Source organism: Diabrotica virgifera, chromosome 2 (genome assembly GCF_917563875.1).
Source record: "Diabrotica virgifera virgifera chromosome 2, PGI_DIABVI_V3a".
NCBI lineage: Eukaryota > Metazoa > Arthropoda > Insecta > Coleoptera > Chrysomelidae > Diabrotica > Diabrotica virgifera.
The window spans coordinates 237,640,652-237,662,549 of record NC_065444.1 but is presented as its reverse complement, the minus strand read 5'-3'; positions in this window follow the sequence as shown (position 1 = coordinate 237,662,549).

The following is a 21,898-nucleotide window of genomic DNA, read 5'->3' as shown; positions in this document are numbered from 1 at the left end:
GTTGTTAATAGTTTCCAGTACAGTTATGCATTTGTGTCTACGTTGTTAAGACGAAGCGAAGACGAAGTATTTCTAGCTACAAGGACTAAAACACTTTTAGGAACATACATAAATAACTTTTTTATTTTGTTTTCGGGCAGCTTGAAAATAATAAATTTATTTTGGTACTTCAATATTTCTTAAATACCTAGTAAGTAGAAGTATGTATTATATAGATACCTATAAATTTTAGTTATTTACTACATACATATTATATATATTTAGCTATTATATAATATATAAGCAGCATTTTTATTTTGATATGCACATAATAACTAAATATATGTATATACCTACCTACCCATATAATATTTATTATACATAGGCACCTATATAACTAACTAAAGTTTATATACTTTATACTTACTTTTTAAGTACCTAATATTGTAGAATGTACTAACTACATTCTCATATGCAATTAGAATATGTAAATCTAATATATTAGTAGAACCTAGGATGAGATTGGGTGGTGCTGAAAACATACTTCTGAGAAATATAGCATATCCTAGGAATATTCTTCCCATACACTAAAAATATGTGCGGTAGTACATTTTAAGTATATAAATAGAAAGTTTATAGCACTTCCTGGAAATGTTTTAAAATGTATATTCTTGGTATATGCTGAAAATAATTGCGGTAGTATATTCTAAATTCTAAGTATATAAATAGAAGGTTTATAGCACTTCCTGGGAATGTTCTAAAAAGTATATTCTTGGTATATACTGAAAACAAGTGCGGTAGTACATTCTAAGTATATAAATAGAAGGTTTAAGTACTGTAATGTATTATATACTCAGCATCTGCTCTACACATTTGCAATTTTAATTACGCATATTCTCAGCATATACTTTTTCTGAAAATTATGTTCTATGAATCTACTAAGAACATGAAATTGTTATGTGGGAAGAGCACGTATCGGAAAAGCCAGATCCACCTTCAGCCGTATGGGAGCCGTTTTGAAGAGCCACAACCTTTCTCTTGGTTTAAAAGTAGGAATGCTGCGATTCTACGTCTTCTCTGCTCTTTTATATGGTGTTGAATCGTGTACCTTAAACGAAGATATGTGACGAAAAAAGGAAGAATTTGAGATGTGGCTATATCGCAGAATTCTTAAAATCCCGTAGATTGACCGGGTCACAAATGAGGAGGTACTTAGAAGAATGACGAAAGAACCGAGAGGTACTAACCACCATCAAATCTCGAAAGTTGGAATACTTTAAACACATTATGTGAAATAAAATCAGATATGCCACCCTTCAAGCGATCTTTCAAGGAAAACATTTGGAAAACGAGGTCCAGGAAGAAGAAGAACATCCTGGTTAAAGAACGTCAGAACCTGGTTCAACACAACATCTGCGCAGCTTTTCCGCATTGCTGCAGATAAAGTAAAGATTGCCATGGTGATCGTCAACATTCGTCACGGATAGCCACATCAAGAGGAAGTAGACACATCCACAATTGGCGGCGGAGCAACGAATGTGCAGCAGATACCATTGGGCGATGCAACACAGTCAATGGAGCTTCCAAGACTGGAGACGTTGCCTCTTTTCTGACGAATCAAAATTTCGTTTATACGTATAGGTCTAACGGTAGAATATTGGTCTGGATAGTAAGAGGGCAATGATATAATGAACATTGAATGGGTTCAACCACTCTCTTTGAAGGAGTATTAATTTGTGTCTGGGGGCATATTAATGAACTCATAACTTAGTAACTTTAATCAATGAAACAATGACCGCTCTGTGATATCGTGACGGAGTACTATATCCAATAAAATGCATCGAAAATGTTTAGACGGATTTGTCCAGACGTATAAATCGTCTACTACAGCCACCTCAAACTTTACAATTAATACTGATATTCCATTGAATAATGAAATTTTCGATTTTCTAAATCTGACGGAATTGAAAATTGTACCAACTCCCATCTTAAAGTTCAGGAAAAGACTCACCCATTCATACATCAACCATCCATTTTGGTCCAAGGGTAAATTTTCAAAAATTTACCCTTGATTTTGATTTTACGTAAAATCAAAAATTTTACGGCCCTTCCTATTTAGGGCCTGTTTTTGTTCTCGTCCCCAAAACTACCAAAAACTTCAAAAATTTAAGTCCGACATTTGCGGCTTCTAATAGTACTGATCATTATCTTTCCAACGCGTCTAATTTTGAAAATCGGTTATACCATTCAAATGTTACCGAGCTCAGAAATATGACTCAATTTCTATTTAAAAAAGGGAAAATGTTTGTGGATAATGTATGTGGCTGGAAAAGTTAAACGGATCTGAATTTTTTTTCTGTGTTTGAAGAGGGGGTCAGGGCCGATTCAGAACCGGTGTAGTTTGCGAGTTTTGACCACCCATAAGCCAGCTATAGGACTTGGTAGGTACAAAACGGCATATTTTTTTGGGGGTATATATCTTCGGTTTACGAAGAGACAGGAAAACTGCAAATACACCAAATCAATAGTGTTGAGTTAAGCTTCCAAATGGTGTCTAAGCCGTCAGCTTACAAAATGCGCCAATAACTGAGCGTTTGTAGAAGAACTCCAGACGAATCTGACGGTGATACCTCATACCCTGAAAAATTTGATTTATTAAGTTATAGGCTTCATAAGTATGATCACATCTATTTCCTATGGGAAAAACGATTTTTCAAGCTCAATAATTTCTGTAATGGCTTCAGTTATCATACTTGACCTTAGATACATCATACATATACTACTTGTCAATACGTTTCAAACTCATGTTTAGTGATCAAAATCGGTTAAGCCGTTTAGAAGGTATTAAGCTACACAAGTATAATAAAATTAACGGTTATTCCCGAAATGGTTTATGTAGTTGTAGTGGTTACGACGCTAAATTTGATCTGGTAACGGGCAATCCGAGTTCATTATCCGGCCATCTCAATAATTTTTTCAATCTATTTCGAATAGAAAAAAATCTAGTGTACATTCGATGGACACTAGATCATTTGGGAGATAATGCGACAAAGGCGACCATTTATAAAGCTTAACGTGTAATCGAGAAAAATTGCATTCAACTTCATACATTTAATTTATAAAAAAAAACTTTGAAAAACTCCTGATACAAGAATAAAAAACCGCTAAACGTCGTAAAAATGAGTGGCGCATACAATATTCCAGCTACAAAAGATCTGATATGAATATTACGTGGCGCAAAAATGTATTTTCATTTTGATGCAAAATAAAATTTTAGATTTATTTAAAAGATTTTTCCATAATATTTGCTAAATTTGAAGTAAACACGCCACAAAAGAGTTTCAGAATTCAAACTGTATCAAAGTTACTCTTTTGTGGCGCGTTTTACTTCAAATTAAGCAAATATTATGGAAAAATATTTTAAAATAGAACTTTTAGTTTATTTAAAATTTTATTTTGCATCAAAATGAAAATACATTTTAGCGCTACATAATATTCGTATCAGCTCTTTTGTAGCTGGAATATTGTATGCGCCACTCATTTTTACGGCGTTTAGCGGTTTTTTATTCTTGTCGTTATATACGTGCCAATAAAACACTTTTATTTATGATCTTTCTTGAATTTTCATAAGACATTCACTCAACACATACCCTATATATTACAATATAATCAGATTGCGAAAAACTGTACTATATCAATGGCGAGTCAATTAAGCTAAATAAAAAATACGACTTTTTTATTTTGTTAAAAAGTGTGTTTTTGGCTTCTTTTAACTGCCAAACATGCTCTATAAATAATATCTTGGATGTAAATGGTAAATAAAATCTTGGACCAAGATTTTGCGCCTACCCTCTTAATAAAATAATATTTTACTTTCATTTGTTTTGAACTTTGACAGACGTAACATAAATATTTTTCTTAATTACCCCTTCGATTGTTGAGCAATGTGTATTTGAAAGTAATGTAATTTTAATCAGTTATAACAGGCAATTACTTTCTCCCTGATTAATAGATGTATTATTTGTACAAATTGTAGCAATGGGTTTCACAAGTCTTTTCCAAAATGTTGTTAATTTATCTTATTTAGATTTACTGCTACAGTGATTTTACTGACCATTAGGAGTTTCGTAGAATTTTAATAATTGCGTGTTATAGCATAAAAAATGTCACAGATAAATTATTATCTCATTTATTATAAATAATAACACATTAAACAATAATATATGCACGATATGTGGTGATAGTGGTTTAAGGCTAAAAAATTGTATTTTAGGGTTTTTTGGCATGAGACAATTATTTAGCGATTCAGAAATAATAATGACGTAGTGGCAAAAGGAAATATGAGGAAAAAAAGAAACAAAAATCACCCAAAAATGTGAAATTAAAAATCGAACTTTTAGAGAAACACTATCAAAGCAAGTAGTAACAAATGAAACTAAAATAGGTACTATAACAACAGAAGTCCATGAGTAACTGAAATTTCAGATGAAATGATCAATGCAAGAGAACTTCTACTACAAAAACCTATATTAGACGTTCTTTTTCTTCTTCTTCTTCTTCTTAAGGTGCCTATCCTTTCCGGATGTTGGCGATTAGCATGGCTATCCTAACTTTGCTTGCTGCTATTCTGAATAGTCCGGTTGTCGATATATTAAACCACTTTCTCAGGTTTTGAAACCAAGATATTCTTCTTTTCCCAGGTCCTCTCTTTCCAAATACCTTGCCTTGAAGAATTAGTTGCAAGTTGTTTTTCTTCTTAGCTCATGCGAAACTCTTTAATCTCTGACAGTTGGTCGTAAGTCATTTGTACTATGCCTTGTTTTTTCCATTAAACTCTATTAAGTCCTGTCAAGCGAAAGCCAACAGTTTCTATATTGGTAGTTTTTGATCTCTTCTGGTTCAATCATCAGTTAAATTCCTGTCTCATATCACTTAGCACATTACAATGGCATACGATCTAATGTGTAGTAGTGTCTTCGGCTCTATCTTTACGGCTACATGGTTGTTCAGAAAAAAATATTTCTGACCTATATACAAGGTCACCATATACTGTACAACCAGTTGGAAAATCATCATAATATATGGTGCTACAGCCCCATAAAAGAGCCTCGACCTTTCCAAGTCTATTACGCCAGTCAGTTCTATATATTAGAATAAAATAGAAAATATGCTTTATTGTCACTGAAAATTTTTACAATTTTATGGACAAAGCTTAGATACAGTCAAAAGAAAAATAATATCAATAACAAATAATAACAACTACAATTTCCTAAAATTAGATAAATCGTCAATATACAGTATATAAGATATAAAAGCAAATACAAAAACAATTTATTGCAAAATTTATATAAATTGCAAATTAAACATACTTACAACAAATAAATAAATAAATAAAATACAACATTAGGAACTGACAAGTTTAAGCTATTGCGTATGAAACCCAATTTTCTTAGTTATTCATTAAGAAATTCTTCTATTGAATAGGTCTTTTAGATAGATAGACTTTTGTCATTTTACGGAACTTTGGCACAGCATAATAAACGAAACCAGCAAGGACAATCCCTGATGCCGCCTTTGAAGTTGAAAAGTACAGGGTCGCCATTTTTCGCGTAGTACATCTCAGTGGTGATGTGATGTGTTGGTTCATCAGTGTTGCCGATGTCACCAACTTTATTACCCGTAAGAGATTCTTTTTAAATAATTTCTGGAATTTATGCAAAAGATTAACAATACAATCGCCATTCATCGTCAATATTTTGTGTTATGTCCCAATTATTGACATAATTCCCACAGGCATACGTATAAAATTATGTTAAAAAATATGAATGTCATAAAAGCTGAGTAAATCTGATAATTATGTACAAATCGGCAACACTGTCGATTTTCTACATTGTCTGGTACTACGCACAAAATGGCTAGTCCTGTCGCCAGGGGGGGTACAACGGCCTCCTTTATTCAGATGGACTTACCCAAGTTTTTTTCATGTATTTTGACCCGTAGAATACGAATTTTTTGGGTAACAGTTGATCCGGATGTCGATAAGATTTTTATTGACCAAGAACTTGAGGAATTACATAACAGAGGTTTCTCACAAAACAAAACATTTTTTTGTATTTTTTTGGTCAATCTAAGTAAAAAATGTTCTAACAAGTTTTCCCGTAGGATGCTCAGTTTTCGAGATAAACGCGGTTGAACTTACAAAAAATCGAAAAACTGCAATTTTTAAACCCGAATAACTTTTGATTAAAAAATAAAATAGCAATTCTGCTTAGCGCCTTTGAAAGTTCAAGTCAAATTATATCGGTTTTGATTATTTGCATTGCTAAAAATTTATTGTGTTATTGTTAAACAAAGCTACAAACACCTAGTGCGTGAGTGATGTTTTCTATGATTTCTCATTTAAAATCTAACGAGTAGGTAGAACAGGTACTAGTGCAATCGAGGCTATTTCTACGTAGCATGCGTTAAAATGCATGTAAAGGCACGGGAAACACTATGTGTTTATAGCTTTGTTAAACAATAAAAAAATAAATTTTTAGCAATGCAAATAATTAAAACCGATATAATTTGACTTAAACTTTCAAATGCGGTAAGCAGACTGGCTATTTTATTTTTTAATCAAAAGTTATTCGGGTTCAAAAATTGCAACTTTTAGATTTTTTGAAAGTTCAACCGCGGTTATCTCAAAAACTAGCCATCCTACGAAAAAAATTGTAGAAACATGTTTTGCTTAGAATGACCCAAAAAATACCAAAAAATGTTTTGTTTTGCGAGAGATCGCGGTTATGTAATTCCTCAAGTTCTTGGTCAATAACAACCTTATCGACATCCGGATCAACTGTTACCCAAAAAATTCGTATTCTACGGGTCAAAATACATGAAAAAAACTTGGGTAAGTCCATCTGAATAAAGGAGGCCGTTGTACCCCCCCTGGCGACAGGACTAGGCCGACGTTCTGCGCAGTAATAGTGCGCGAACTTTTCCCGCCTACTAGTGTGTCACTGCTGTTGCGTTTTCTATGCTGTGACTTTGGGAAAGATGTTACAGATTTAAGTTGTAAAGGGAGATGGTTGTAAAGTTTTTTTGCGGAATATAGTAGGTATAGATTTATAGCGATACGCTTTAATTACTATTTTTTGTTAATTTTTAATAACTTTTCTCAAAACGAAATAATATTTAATATACAAAACATAAGCTAACAAGGGCCGTTAAGGAAATGTATCCCTAAGCAGATTGTATAAAATTAATGTTTTTTTTTTAAGGAAACACTAATAGATTCCGAGGCCAGATTGCCACGCTCTTTATGTCAACTTCTTAAAATACAGAAAGTTTCTCATCTTTTAAAACGCAGATGTTAGTAATTTATTGCCTTTCTAGCCATAGTGTAAAACCGCAAGCACGATGGCATAAAGAGTGTTGTGGTCTGGCAGTATCGACACAGCAGGCGAACGATTCAGACACATCCTCGATAACAAACCCTTACGAGATAATAAACGAAGCACGCTTGTTTACCCAAAATAAATAAATATATTACTAAAAAGACTGTATTTTTGTTTTGCAATGAAATTGAAAATGGTTATTCATTTTTGAAATATATTACTGTTCGTTGTTACACTTATTTTTTAATTAATTCCGTAACCTATTATCGGAACAGATTTCTTTACTAACTCAGTGGATGGGATCGGTAAATAAATATGAGCTATTCCAGGTCAAATCAACATATTTTGAATTAATTTTTTTTCTGACCTATTTATATTTTGTTCAAATTTAGATTATTCATAGTGGATGATTAGGTGAATAAAAATAAAAAATTTTAAATTTTTATCTCAAACCGTTTCCGAAATATGGTTATGTAAATTTTTCCAAAAAGGTCCAAAAAACCGCGACCATACTTTATTGGAATGATTGTAGAAGCTGACCTGATTGAGCTAGAATGCTGGGAGAGGTGTCATTTTGCAGCATTTTTAAAACTCGCAGTGATATAATATACAGCATGATGCTACGATAAACAAGTTTTTCTCAAACAAAAAAATATATTTTGATTAATATTTTTTCCAAAAAGTACATAATTTAATATTTTCATAATATTCCTACAAATACATAGTAGTATTGTTAATAACATATAAAAAATTTATAATGGGATTGTGATGGGTTCAACATAAAAAAAAATAAATTTCACACGTACAGTATAGTGCAAATGAAAGGAATAAATTCGTGATGTCGCAAGTTGGCAACTTTAAGGAAAAATCCCGAAATAGGTCGATTTTTATTTTTAAATTGTAATTTTTTGGCATATGTATCATACTGGTGACGTCATCCATCTGGGTGTGATGACGTAATCGATGATTTTTTAAATGAGACTATAGGTCGTGTGTTAGCTCATTTGAAAGGTTATTCAATTCTCTATTCAGTAATATAAACAATAATATAATTATGTATACAGGGTGGCAAAAAAATTTTTTAATTAAATTAATTGACAAAAAAAGAATGTATGTAATTTATTTAATTTAAAATATATTTTACTGTTGCCAGAAACAGATAAATTACATACATTCTTTTTTTTTTGTGAATTAATTTAATTAAAAAAAACTTTTTGCCACCCTGTACAAATAATTATGTTATTGTTTTATTACTGTACAGAAAATTAAATAACATTTCAAACGAGCAAACACACGGCCTATTGTCTCATTTAAAAAAATCATCGATTACGTCATCACGCCCAGATGGATGACGTCACTAGTATGATACATATGCCAAAAAATTACAATATAAAAATAAAAATCGACCTGTTTCGGAATTTTTCCTTAAAGTTGCCAACTTGCGATATTACGAATTTATTCCTTTCCTTTGCGCCATACTGTATGTCATGAGTGAAATTTATTTTTTTTATGTTGAACCCATCACCATCCCATGATAAAAATTTTATGTTATTAACAACAGTATTATGTATTTGTAGGAATATTATGAAAATTTTAAATTATGTACTTTTTGGAAAAAAACTTAATCAAAATATATTTTTTTGTTTGAGAAAAACTTGTTTATCGTAGCATCATGCTGTATATATTACTGTAAAGATCTTTAAAAATGCTGAAAAATGACACCTCTCCCAAAATTCTAGCTCAATTAGATCAATTCTACAACCATTCCAATAAAGTATTGTCGCCGTATTTTGGATCTTTTTGTAAAATTTTACATATAGTCTAGTAAAATAAAATTACACTACATGTAAATCAAAATGTAAATTCGTACAGGTTGAAACAAATTTTATATCAAAGTTTAGGTGGGTACAAAAGGTATTTTCAAGAAAGTATCCAAATCATATAAGGGGATCATTATTTAAATAATTAAAAAGGGGTCATTTTTGCAAAAAAATTACTTTTTTAACTGCTGAGGTTATTCAGTTACCAGTGAAGGTCTATAGGATTGTTTTCTGCAAAGCTGAAGGGTAAATCTTTCACATAAGATTTACTAAATTAAATTTGACCCCCTATTTATTTAAATAATTATACATACAACTTTAAAAACAAACTTGCAAATAATTATTTTTAGCGTTTTAAATAAGCACTATAAAATATCTTATTTTACAAGAAAATTTGCTCTATGTTATCAGTATTAAATAAAAAAAAATTGGTCGAAAAGTATTTAATATTTTTTGAGATATTGAATTTGTTTATTAAATGTTACTCTATTTTCAAATGCAAAAACGCGGTTGTTGCCAAAGAAATATTCACCCGTATTAAATCTTATTATTTTTATTTTTATGTATATTTTCTATAAATGTATTGATAAATTCAAATTTTAATTAAACTTCCCCCTAAAATGGCATTTGAAAATTATTCAAATTTGTTTATAACTTGTTTTTTTAATAACGTCGCAAGGCATAAATATTTTGACATGCCGTTTCGATAACTCGGTTGCTGGGAATTTTTCAATAATTATCAAAATTTTTTCTTCTTTTTTCCTCTTCTTTTTTTTTTCTTGGAGTTATATTACTACGGGCCCTTTTAGGGTTAAGTTTCATGAACAATGTCGGATCTCTAAGTTTCAGATTCTAGACCTAAAAATGTTAAGATTGGTCTAAAATCACTTAAATAAAATGTGGCCACTTACTGAGTTACAGGGTGTTTTATTTAAAAATTTAACAATTATTTCTACCAAGTACTTTCAAACTATTTGACGTATCCTTATCATACTTGGCAGAAAGTGTGGGTACTATACAGTCTACTAAATTGTGATAAATAAAAGTTTCTAGCTACTGCCAGAGGGGTACGACAGGGAATAGTTAATGATTGACCCTTCCCAAATTCTACACCACTGAGGGGATTACCATTTTAGTAAAATTTTTCGATTCTCTAATACTTTCTATGTAAATAATATACTCTTTACTGGTAACGATTAGGTCATTAGTTTTCGAGATATTGGACGTTAAAAATAAAACAGCATAGTTATTTTGATTCATTCATTCATTCATTTTAAACTTCCAATATCTCTCAAGCTGATGACTTTATCGATACCAATAAAGCTATTTACATACAAAATATCGGAGAATCGAAAAATTACGCTAAAATATTAATTCCCTCAGTGGCGTAGAATTTGGGAAGGGTCAATAATTCACTATCCCCTGTCGTACGCCTCTGGCACTAGCTAGAAACGTTTATTAATCACAATTTAGTAGGGTGTATAATAGCCACACTTTCTGCCAAGTATGATAAGGATACGTCAAATGGTTTTAAAGTAGTTGGTAAAAATAATTTTTAAATTTTTAAATAAAACACCCTGTAACTCAGTAAGTAGCCACATTTTATTGAAGAGATTTTAGTTAAATCTTAATATTTTCAGGTCTATAATCTACAACTCAGAGATTCGACATTCTTAATAAAATTTTACATTAAAAGGGCCCGTAGTAATATAACTCCAAGAAAAAAAAGAAGAAGAAAAAACGACAAAAAAATTTTGTTAATTAGTAAAAAATGCTCAGGAACCCAATTATCCAAACGGCATTTCAAAATACTCAATCCCCGCGACGTTATTAAAAAAAAAACCAATTATAAACAAATTTGAATAGTTTTCAAATGCAATTTTAGGGGGCAGTTTAATTGAAATTTGAATTTATCAATACATTTATCGAAAATATACATAAAAATAAAAATAATGGGATCTTAAGCAGGTGAATATTTCTTTGGCAACAACCACGTTTTTGCAATGGAAAATATAGTAACATTTAATAAAGAAATTCAATATCTCAAAAAATATTAAATATTTTTCGACCAATTTATTTTTAATTAATACTGGTAACATAGCGCAACTTACACCGTAAAATGAGATATTTTATAGTGCTTATTTAAAACGCTAAAAATATTTTTTTGCAAATTTGTTTTTAAAGTTTTATATACAATTATTTAAATAAATAGGGGGTCGAATTTAATTTAGTAAGTCTTATATGAAATATTTACCCTTCAACTTTGCAGAAAAAAATCTCATAGACCTTCATTAATAAGTGAATTACCTCAGCAGTTAAAAAAGTATATTTTTTGCAAAAATGACCCCTTTTTAATTATTTAAACAATGATCCCCTTGTATGATTTGGATACTTTCTTGAAAATATCTTTTGTACCCACCTAAAATTTGATATAAAATTTGTTTTAACCTGTACGAATTTACATTTTGACTTTTTTTTTTATTTTATTAGGCTAATAACCATATTACGGAAACGGCTTTAGATAAAAATTTAAAATTTTGTATTTTTGTTTCTCTTATTAGCCACTGTGAGTATTCCAAATTATAACCAAATCTGAAGAGGGGGCGGAAATTAGATGTGTTGAGTTGATATGGAATGAATGACCCATATCAAAGATTGAATTTCTGGTGGAGTAAAGATGATTGGGCCTTGCTGGAAAGACACGAAGGTGTTTACGAATTAAACAAACCGTTTCTAGAATATATAAAGACGGAAGTGTTAAAATTCTGTGATCAATGAAGTAACTTCTGCAATGTGTAGATCTTCTGAGGCCAAACAGATATGCTATTGCAATGCTGTTGCTGTTAGCTATTGCTAACTGTTGCCAGTTTGCTGGGCCTATTTTTCTACCATCCTCATCTTCAGCATCTTTACATCTGAGTTTTGGCCTACCCCTATTTCTACTTCCCTCCAAGATGTGGTAGATGCAAAGAGATTTTTTTGGTACATGCTCAAATCGCTGTATTCAACTTATAATGTAGTGCTTGAAAGGACCTTTAAAACGAGCATTGTAAAATGTCGATTATATTCAAATTATGCGAGATATGATGCAAAAAAATTCATGATTAATATATTTTAAGGAAAAATGAGAAATAATTTTTAACCTCTCATTCACCAGAATTTAAATGCATCGTTTTTCTTTTACAACACCTTTTATTATAGTGGTATTTCTATGTTCAAAAAGCTGGACGGGTTTAAAATGAATGGTTTTTGAAAAAAATAAAAACAAATTATAGAGCGAATTTTTAAATTTTCTTAAAAATCTTCCTTTTTCTCCATATACATAACTCGAAAAGCATAAAGAAATCCTACGAAAAGAAGATACAGTACAAAAATATAGGGTTTTTTATGTCTCGCTTAGTTTGATTGTAATGGACATTTAACAGTGCTCATTTTAAAGGTCTTTTCAAGCACTACAAAACATATTGGAGGAATTATACCTTAAAATGAAGAGATAAAAAGAAGATCAAAAGTAACAGATGTGATCCAGAAGATTGCCATGTTAAAATTGAGCTGGATAGGACGCATAGGAAGAATGGAAGAACCGTTGGACAAACCGAATTCTCGAGTGGCGATCAAGGGCAGGCAAAGGAAGTCGTGGCAGATCTCAAACAAGATCGACTCATGACATCAAGCGAGTAGCTGGTTACGAATGGATGCAAAAAACAGCAAACAGATTTGGATAGACACACCTAAGGGTAAGAACAGAACAAGTGGGTCGCGGTGGAGGTGGAGGTGGAGGTCGCGGTCGATGTCGATATCCATGTAAAACAAACACATTGTAGTGAATGGAAGAGAACAGAGCAGGTAAGTCGCGCGCGGTGGAGGTTTAGCGCGATGCCATCCAGGAGGTTTACATAGATGCTTTTGAAAATATAATAAGTTTGTTTTACATGGATGTCTACTGCGCGGCCTACAAGGATGCTTCCCTGTGATTGGTCCGTCCGAAGCCAAGTTGTCATTACCTGCGCTATCTGAGTTAATACTTTTTATATAATCCCTTTTTTGTATTCAGTTTATTTTTGAATTTCTAAAGTAATTAAATACAGTAAATTTTTGAAATATGAAGGAGGATCTGATTATTTACAGCTGACATTTCATCACTATCATCACTTGACTGACACAACATCGCAAAAGCAGTCTTTTTGTCATTCAAATTTCACTAAACTACTTCACTTGATAGTGGTTCTAGCTCAACTGACAGTGCAGGTGACCTCCTTGCTATGTGCTGTCGACATCGACCGCGACTTAACTAGTATCATCCACCGCGACCTACACCTCCACTCACTTGTTCTGTTCTTAAAGGCCGGTCGTCCATTGGAAACGTAGTCGCGCGACTCGAAGGTAGCGCGTATACGCCCGTATGGAAGCGACTAATCCTACCAAATAAAATGTAAGTAAACAACGTTTACTGCAAACGACTTTGAGCGACCGGGCTCGGCCGACCACAAGCGAATGGCGACCGATCCCCCTAGAATGGGATTAGTCGCTGTTAATTGCATGTTGATGCTACACTGGTTTGCAATAAATATCTGTGCAGGTATTTTTGATATTATATTAATTTTCGATAATTGTGTTATTTTCGATATGGCAATTGATAACGAAAAACTGATTAGTGCCGTTTATGAAAAGTCTCCGATGTGGAACATGAAAGACAAGAGATATCATTCACGCGATGTTCAAGGAAATTGTGGTCGAAAGTTGCAGAAGAAGTAGGTGCTAGTGATGAGAGTTTTTTAATATTAATATTTTATAATATAATTACAATGTAAACGAAAAATAAAAAATAGAGCGTGGCACTTGCAGAGTGCCAACAGAAGTGAATACTTCTTATAATTTTGGGATTAACAAATTTTTAAAAGAATTTTTATTTGAAATTTTTACATTAACAAACGTCTTACATCTAAACCAAGTAAATATAAAGTTACAAATCTTTAAATTATTTTTATTAACAAATTACTTCATGTTTTTTTTTAATTTGGCGAAAAATATAATTAAATACTGATAAAGTATAGTAAATATTTCGTGTAAATTTGAATCGCCAACAATATATGGAAGATTCCCGTTAAAGGGTAGGCCATTGTACAAAGGTTTTTAAAGTTGTTAATAAATAACATACATAGGTATTTGTGTAATAAATTATTCCTTTGCAAACTAAACTTTCTATGTATATTTTACACGCTATTCACAAAAATACAGTTTCTTTTGATGATGACAGTCAGTTTGATAGTCGCGAACTAAGTAGTATACAGTGGCCTGCAGTGGATGATACCAGTCGCTCAGTCGCATGATCACACATACACGGACGTATACGCGCTACCTACCTACGAGTCGCGCGACTACGCTTCCAATGGACGACCGGCCTAAGAAAGGCTTACATCCGACGATTGATGGAATAGTTGTTGGTGATGATGATGATACCCATAATACCCATAATGATACTGGCGTATATAAAATCTACAATTATTCGTCTCCAAACAATTTATTACAAAATACAATTAAAAGATTTTTTTATTTTGAAACGTTGACCTTTTTATTTGGCATGTTTATCACTAGGTACTATATCTTTTTGGATGTTAAGTAACGTCGTGTTGTATTTACATTACTATAAAAGAGTTGGGATTTACTTGTTTTGTAAAATTGCAAATCATGGTAAAGAAAGCGCGAACAGGTTTTAAAATGTATCTGCTAAAACTATTATGTGTGAAGCAATAATTTATTCCAGTTTACTATCTTAAATAAATAAAGATGATTTTATTAAATCTTGTATTTGTATGTAAACATATTAACTATGTAAATACAGTTTATGAGATTTGACACGAAATCTCCAAATATAAAGGTTGAAAATAGAAAAATTTAGGTACTTTAGCATCCACAATGAAATGGATTTATTTCAAACAGCGATATTACTGTAGTGTAGATCAACAGTTATTTTGTATCAAAACCAGATTAGTCAGAATGCTGATCAAACATTAATATTCATTTTGGCTGTTTTTGGGGTAAATTCAAGTTTTGGCTGTTTTCTCAAAATATTATGTCATAGTTCCTCAGACAGTGGCATTGTCATCTTTAGAAATATAGTCCGGAGTACGGAGTACTGACGATCCACCATCCCCATACGTACGTTTTTGTCTCTCCAGATGTCTTCAGTGGGTCAACATGAACCTCTGAATCGAAACAATACCAAGCTGCATATTTAAACAGAATTTGATTTCGTTTCGATTCAAAGATGTTCATGTAGCCCCACTGAAGACGTCTAAAGAGACAGAAACGTACGTATGGGGATGATCGATCACCTCTGAACCGAAATGAAACACAAGCTGTAATTTTTACTTAAAAATTTAGCTTTATAAAAGTTTCAACATCGAACCTTATATCAAGCCAAGTAGTATTTTGGATCTTCTTTATAAAACACTAACGATCTGATTATAATATTGAAGCGCATATACAGAAAAATAAATAAACAACAAATTTAAAAATATCTAATAATTGGTACTTTTTGTTATTTTGGTTATCTGAAAATAAATATAATGAATCAGACATATCTGTGGCTTTTCGGGTATTATTTATGGACATTCAAAAATCCCTTCGAATGATTTGTTTATCAATATTCCAGGAAATTGGATCATTATAGTGAACAGGAAATTCTTATTGTATCATTGATCTATCTCTTCATTGCTATGAAGTTGAGATCATTGTGTAAATTACAACCAATTAAAATATAAAATCATCATGTGCACAAAATGGTCGACATATCGTAGCAAAATTTTTAAATTATTTATAAGGTAATATGTATTAGGTAATACACGAAACCAAATAAAAAATTGTAGATTTATTAGTAGTTATTAAGATGCTAAACCAGTAAACCAAACCAATAATTTTTTCTACATTCGCGTAAAAATCAAACCATTTTTGAATTACACTTATAAACAAATCGGTTCTTTATTTCACAATTGCAATAAAACTTTTGTTGTACTATTAGGTCTGGATCCCGCGTATGAAAAAAAAGTTGATTAATAGCAAGCTGAAAATTTGTTAATAGCTTAAGGGTGTCTAGTTGGATAAACTTTGATATATGGGAACACTGGAACAGGGGCAGTTTTAATTATGGAACAGGTTAAAAATTTGGAACGGTCACACCACGAAAACGGCACATTTATTTTGTCCGACAGAACAGACTTAAACTCTCCGAACAGAGATTAAACTCTCATGCAAAAATCAGACTGCTATTTATCACCAAATGGGCGTTTTAATGAGTGGAACATGTAGAATATGTCAAATGACAGGAATTATGACAGGTGATAAATAGCAGTCTGATTTTTGCATGAGAGTTTAATCTATGTTCGGAGAGTTTAAGTCTGTTCTGTCGGACAAAATAAATGTGCCGTTTTCGTGGTGTGACCGTTCCAAATTTTTAACCTGTTCCACAATTAAAACTGCCCCTGTTCCAGTGTTTCCATGTATCAAAGTTTATCCGACTAGACACCCCTAAGCTTTTAAAAAATTTTCAGCTTGCTATTAATCAACTTTTTTTCATACGCGGGATCCAGACCTATATCTCGTCGCCTCAAAGCAACAGTAGGATATGTAAAAAAATGACTTGTGATATCCATGTCAAATGATTCGAAATAAACCCTTCTGTTGAGTATAACACAGATAAATAAAAAGTAAAATAATTTTTTCATAATATTACATATCCTTGTGTAGCTTAATTCCTTTTAGCCCAAATTCTATAATGCAACACAATAGTTCTATTACATTGATGTTAAAAGGTGTATGTTAAGAGTAAAAATGAATAATTCAGGCAATTTAAATTGTAAAAATTATGGGTATCTAGAAGAAGTCAGTATTTAGTGTATTTAGCGAACAAAAATAATACTGATTCTGAGTTGTTATCTGGAATTCATCAAGCACAGGAAAAAGGTAAGATAAATTGATGATAAATTCCCCTGTAGAAATTTCGGGCTGATTTAAGAAAATGCAATAAGTTTTTACTTTCAAAACTTTCAGCATCCGCTATTACCAAAACTGATTCTGTTGATTTTTTCATTTTATTATCTTGTCAAATTTTTAAATTTTTGGAAAACAAGTATGTTCATGTTATAATTTATGTAAAAACATGTTTGAACAACCAAATTGTTTTGTTTTTTGTATTGAAATGTGTGAAATTTTAAACAAAACTTTAGTCCAATATGTATACCTAAGTTTATATAACAGAAATTTACGGATATCGTTAAAAAACAGATTATCTTTGAGGGCAACAGTAGGACAACTAACTTTTTTCCAATTATTTTTAATTTTTTATGAATCTATAGGTTTGTTCTAGCATCAGTTTCAAACGGTTTGAAACCATCAACGAATAGTGGACCAGCGCGAGTAGAGGGGATAGCACTGGTGACTGTATTATGTTCTCTCACTGACCAACTGTTTGCTGACGGTTTCTGACTAGTTTGACTGTTTGCTAGAACAAACCTAATATAAATTGTTATGTGACGCATGGAAAGTTAGGCACTCAAACAAAATTCCATTTAAATCCATTCAAATATAAAAAAGTTATTAATTACTGAAGTTTCGTAAAATTTTCAATTGCGTTTTTCTGGAAACTACATTATTTTTTGTAGTTGATTCCCGAAAATCCTACTGTTGCTTTGAGGCGACGACTGTCATTCCAATACAGCATTTTGTAAACACGAAAAAAATAAAATTCGTCTTCTTCTAGTGCTCTCACGTATCAAAAAAGGGCAATAATTTTTGGCGAATTTATCTCTTCCTTTAATCTCCCTTAGCCAATAGTTTGAGCCTAAGGCTGTTCAACTTCGTATGTTATTAATCTAGAAGCAGTGCCTGCTCTTGCTGTACGTTTACTTTTGATAGTACCTTAATAAAATATTTTCTAGATCTTGGGCATACAAGCCGTTCTTTCCAGGATATTCAACATGATATATTTCACACAGTCATTAATTTTAGCACACTAAATAATAAAATAATAAATGAAAGAAAGAAACATCGTCTCACTGGTCACAATATTTCCATAATAAAACAGATAGCGCCAACAAAGCGTCTCTAGTTTAAAATCCTTCTCGAAAGACCATCTGTAGTTCATTTTGATCTTACTCCATTTTTTTGTAGATTCGAATAAGTAACTTTAATGCATGACTCACTAAACGGATTATTCGAAACTTTTCACATCTTTCTGTAAGTGATTTGTTAGAAATAAAATCAGTTGGTCTACGATAAATATAAAGACCAAAGAAACAAAGTTAAAACAATGGTCAAACAAGAAAAACAAAATGCATGGGAAGATTTTGGGAAAAGTATGGAAGAAAATAGAACCCATAATAATAAATTATTTTACCGAGTCCTAAAAATTATGAGAAAGGAACCACAAATGAAGCTGCAGCAAGTTAAAGATCGGAATGGGAATATAATAACTGAAGAAGACCACATGATAGAAAGATGGAAAAATATTTTATGGAACTTTTAAGCAAAGATAAGACAACACCAGACAGCAAAACAGCAAAGGTAAACAATACAACCACAGAAAAACAAGATGAAATTGGGGACAATAAAATACAAATGAATGAAGTGGAAGATGCCTTAACCCAACTAAAAATAGGCAAAGCTGCAGGTATAGAAAAATTAGATGCCGAGTTGTTGAAATATCTGGAAGAATTGGGCAAAAAGGAACTTTATGAACTGTTAAACCTAGCATGGAAAACTAAAAAAATACCGAGTGACTGGAACACGGCTATAATATTGCCTATACACAAAAAAGGAGATTCGAGAGAATGTGGAAATTACAGAGGCATATCGTTGCTCTGTTCAACATTAAAAGTCTACGAAATTATCCTAGAACGGAAGCTCCGGAATTTAGTCGATCCTAGATTAGCAGATATTCAAAGTGGGTTTAGGCCAGCACATAGCGTCCAGTACCATATCTTCACTCTACAGCAGATCATCGAAAAAGCCATACTAAAAGATGAAACGGTATATTTGGGATTCCTAGATATGAAAAAAGCTTTTGACATGGTGGGCAGAGAGGGAATATGGCAAAGCTTGACAAATAAGGAAGTGGTACCACAGCTATTTCTCAGTCGGAATTATTTTTATATTATTAGTTGGTTTGATTTAGATGAGCATGAGACACGACAGTTCAAATAAAACACTAGATAACTATAGAGAATATAATGTCAACAAAATTTTAAGTCCCTTTTTACATACAAATATTAATTTTGATTTCAATAGTTTATAAGAACAAAAGTAGGTAATTAATTAAAAAAATAAACCAGAACCAGCTGTTTCCTTCACATAAATATAAAAATCATTGTATTTTAGTCCTCTTTTTTAGACCCCTTAACCCAATCTAAATTGTACCTTGTCCTTTCTTGTTTTCTCCCATAAAATAAAATAAAATCTATTACCGTCCTTATTTCCTTCAATAAAAAAAATCATTTGCCTGGATAAACACACTGCAATCTTCCTTAAATTTTGTCAAAATGTCAAAAGGTTAAACGTCAAATATCGAACTTCTAAATAAATCTGCCAAATATATTGTTTCCAATATACTGAATAAATGTAAATCTGGTAAATAAATGTACTTCTATTACTTCTTTAAAGCCTCAGGATCGATAAATACATACAATTACTGAATACCGGAACACCCTTTAACATACAAAAGGGTCTATTACACGACTCTCAGCCTGGCCATTAATAAACATCGAATTAATCTCTAGAGGATTTTCCAAGACAAATCTTTACGTGCCCCAAATTTCCAGCACACCAACGGATACCTCAATAAGAGAATTCCCAGTACATCCCACCAAAGGATTGAAAAAGTACCATTTCAATTAAAAAAACTGGGAATCCAAATCGCCGACCAGGCTTCAAGTGCTTTCTCAAAAATGTTTATTGAAAAGAATGAACGTTGTTGATTTGCTAACAAGGCGTTCAAAACAAAAAACTCTACAACAAAAATCTTCTCTCACTGACTCACACAAAAAGCATATACATCCAAACATACAAATTATACATCCTCCAAGGACAAAATAATCGTTTATAAACAACCAAAACTCAACAAACGTTACTACTAAATTTTCAACCGTAATAGTGGATATGGAACTGATAACCACAATCAAGTAGTCCTGTCGCCAGGGGGGGTACAACGGCCTCCTTAATTCAGATGGACTTACTCAAGTTTTTTTTATATATTTTGACCCGTAGAATACGAATTTTTTGGGTAACAGTTGATCCGGATGTCGATAAGATTGTTATAGACAAAGAACTTGAGGAATTACATAACAGCGATTTCTCGCAAAACAAAACATCTTTTTGTATTTTTTGGGTCATTTTAAGTAAAAAATATTCCTACAAGTTTTTTCGTAGAATGGATAGTTTTCGAGATAACCGCGGTTGAACTTTCAAAAAATCGAAAAATTGCAATTTTTGAACCCGCGTAACTTTTGATTAAAAAATAAAGTAGCAATTCTGCTTACTGCATTTGAAAGTTTAAGTCAAATTATATCGGTTTTGATTATTTGCAGTGCTAAAAATTAATTTTTTTATTGGTCAACAAAGCTATAAACACATAGTGTTTCCCGTGCCTAATACATGCGTTTTAACGCATGCTACGTAGAAATTGCCTCGCTTGCACTTGTAGCTACTCTACCTACTCGTTCGATTTTAAATGAGAAATCATTGAAACATCACTCACGCACTAGGTGTTTATAACTTTGTTTAACAATAAAATAATAAATTTGTAGCAATGCAAATAATCAAAACCGATATAATTTGACTTAAACTTTCAAATGCGGTAAGCAGAATTGCTACTTTATTTTTTAATCAAAAGTTATTCGGGTTCAAAAATTGCAATTTTTCGATTTTTTGAAAGTTCAACCGCGGTTATCTCGAAAACCATGCACCCTACGAAAAAACTTGTCAAAACATTTTTTGCCTAGAATGATCCAAAAAATACAAAAATATGTTTTGTTTTGCGAGAAATCACTGTTATGTAATTCCTCAAGTTCTTTGTCTATAACAATCTTATCGACATCCGGATCAACTGTTACCCAAAAAATTAGTATTCTACGGGTTAAAATATATAAAAAAAACTTGGGTAAGTCCATCTGAATTAAGGAGGCCGTTGTACCCCCCCTGGCGACAGGACTAAAGAGTTTGTATTGCAATACGATAAATCAGGTAAGAACAGGCAATCTTATTTCCAGCAAATTTACGAATAACGACGGAGTCAGACAAGGAGGGATGTTGAGCGCCCTACTGTTTATCTGTGTAATAGACGAAGTAATTAAAAAGTGCTGGCCAAAAGCAAAAAAAAAATATACTATAGGATACAGAAACCTACAACAAATAAAAATGGAAGCCTGTGTATTTGCAGATGATATTTTTATTGTGGCAAGAACTGAAAGAGCTCTGGAGGAGAACATAAGAAACTGGGATGCAGAATTAAAAAATTACAATCTAATAATTAATATGGAAAAAACAGAAGTAATGGAAGTATCCAAGAAAGCTGTTAACCTAAATATTGAAATCCAAGGCAAAAAATAGAACAGGTAGTTACATTTAAATACCTTGGAATAATTTTAAATAAGAAGGAGACACAAGAAGACGAAATTGGAAATAGGATAAAAGCAGCCACAAGAACATATATCATTCGCTGTATAAAAA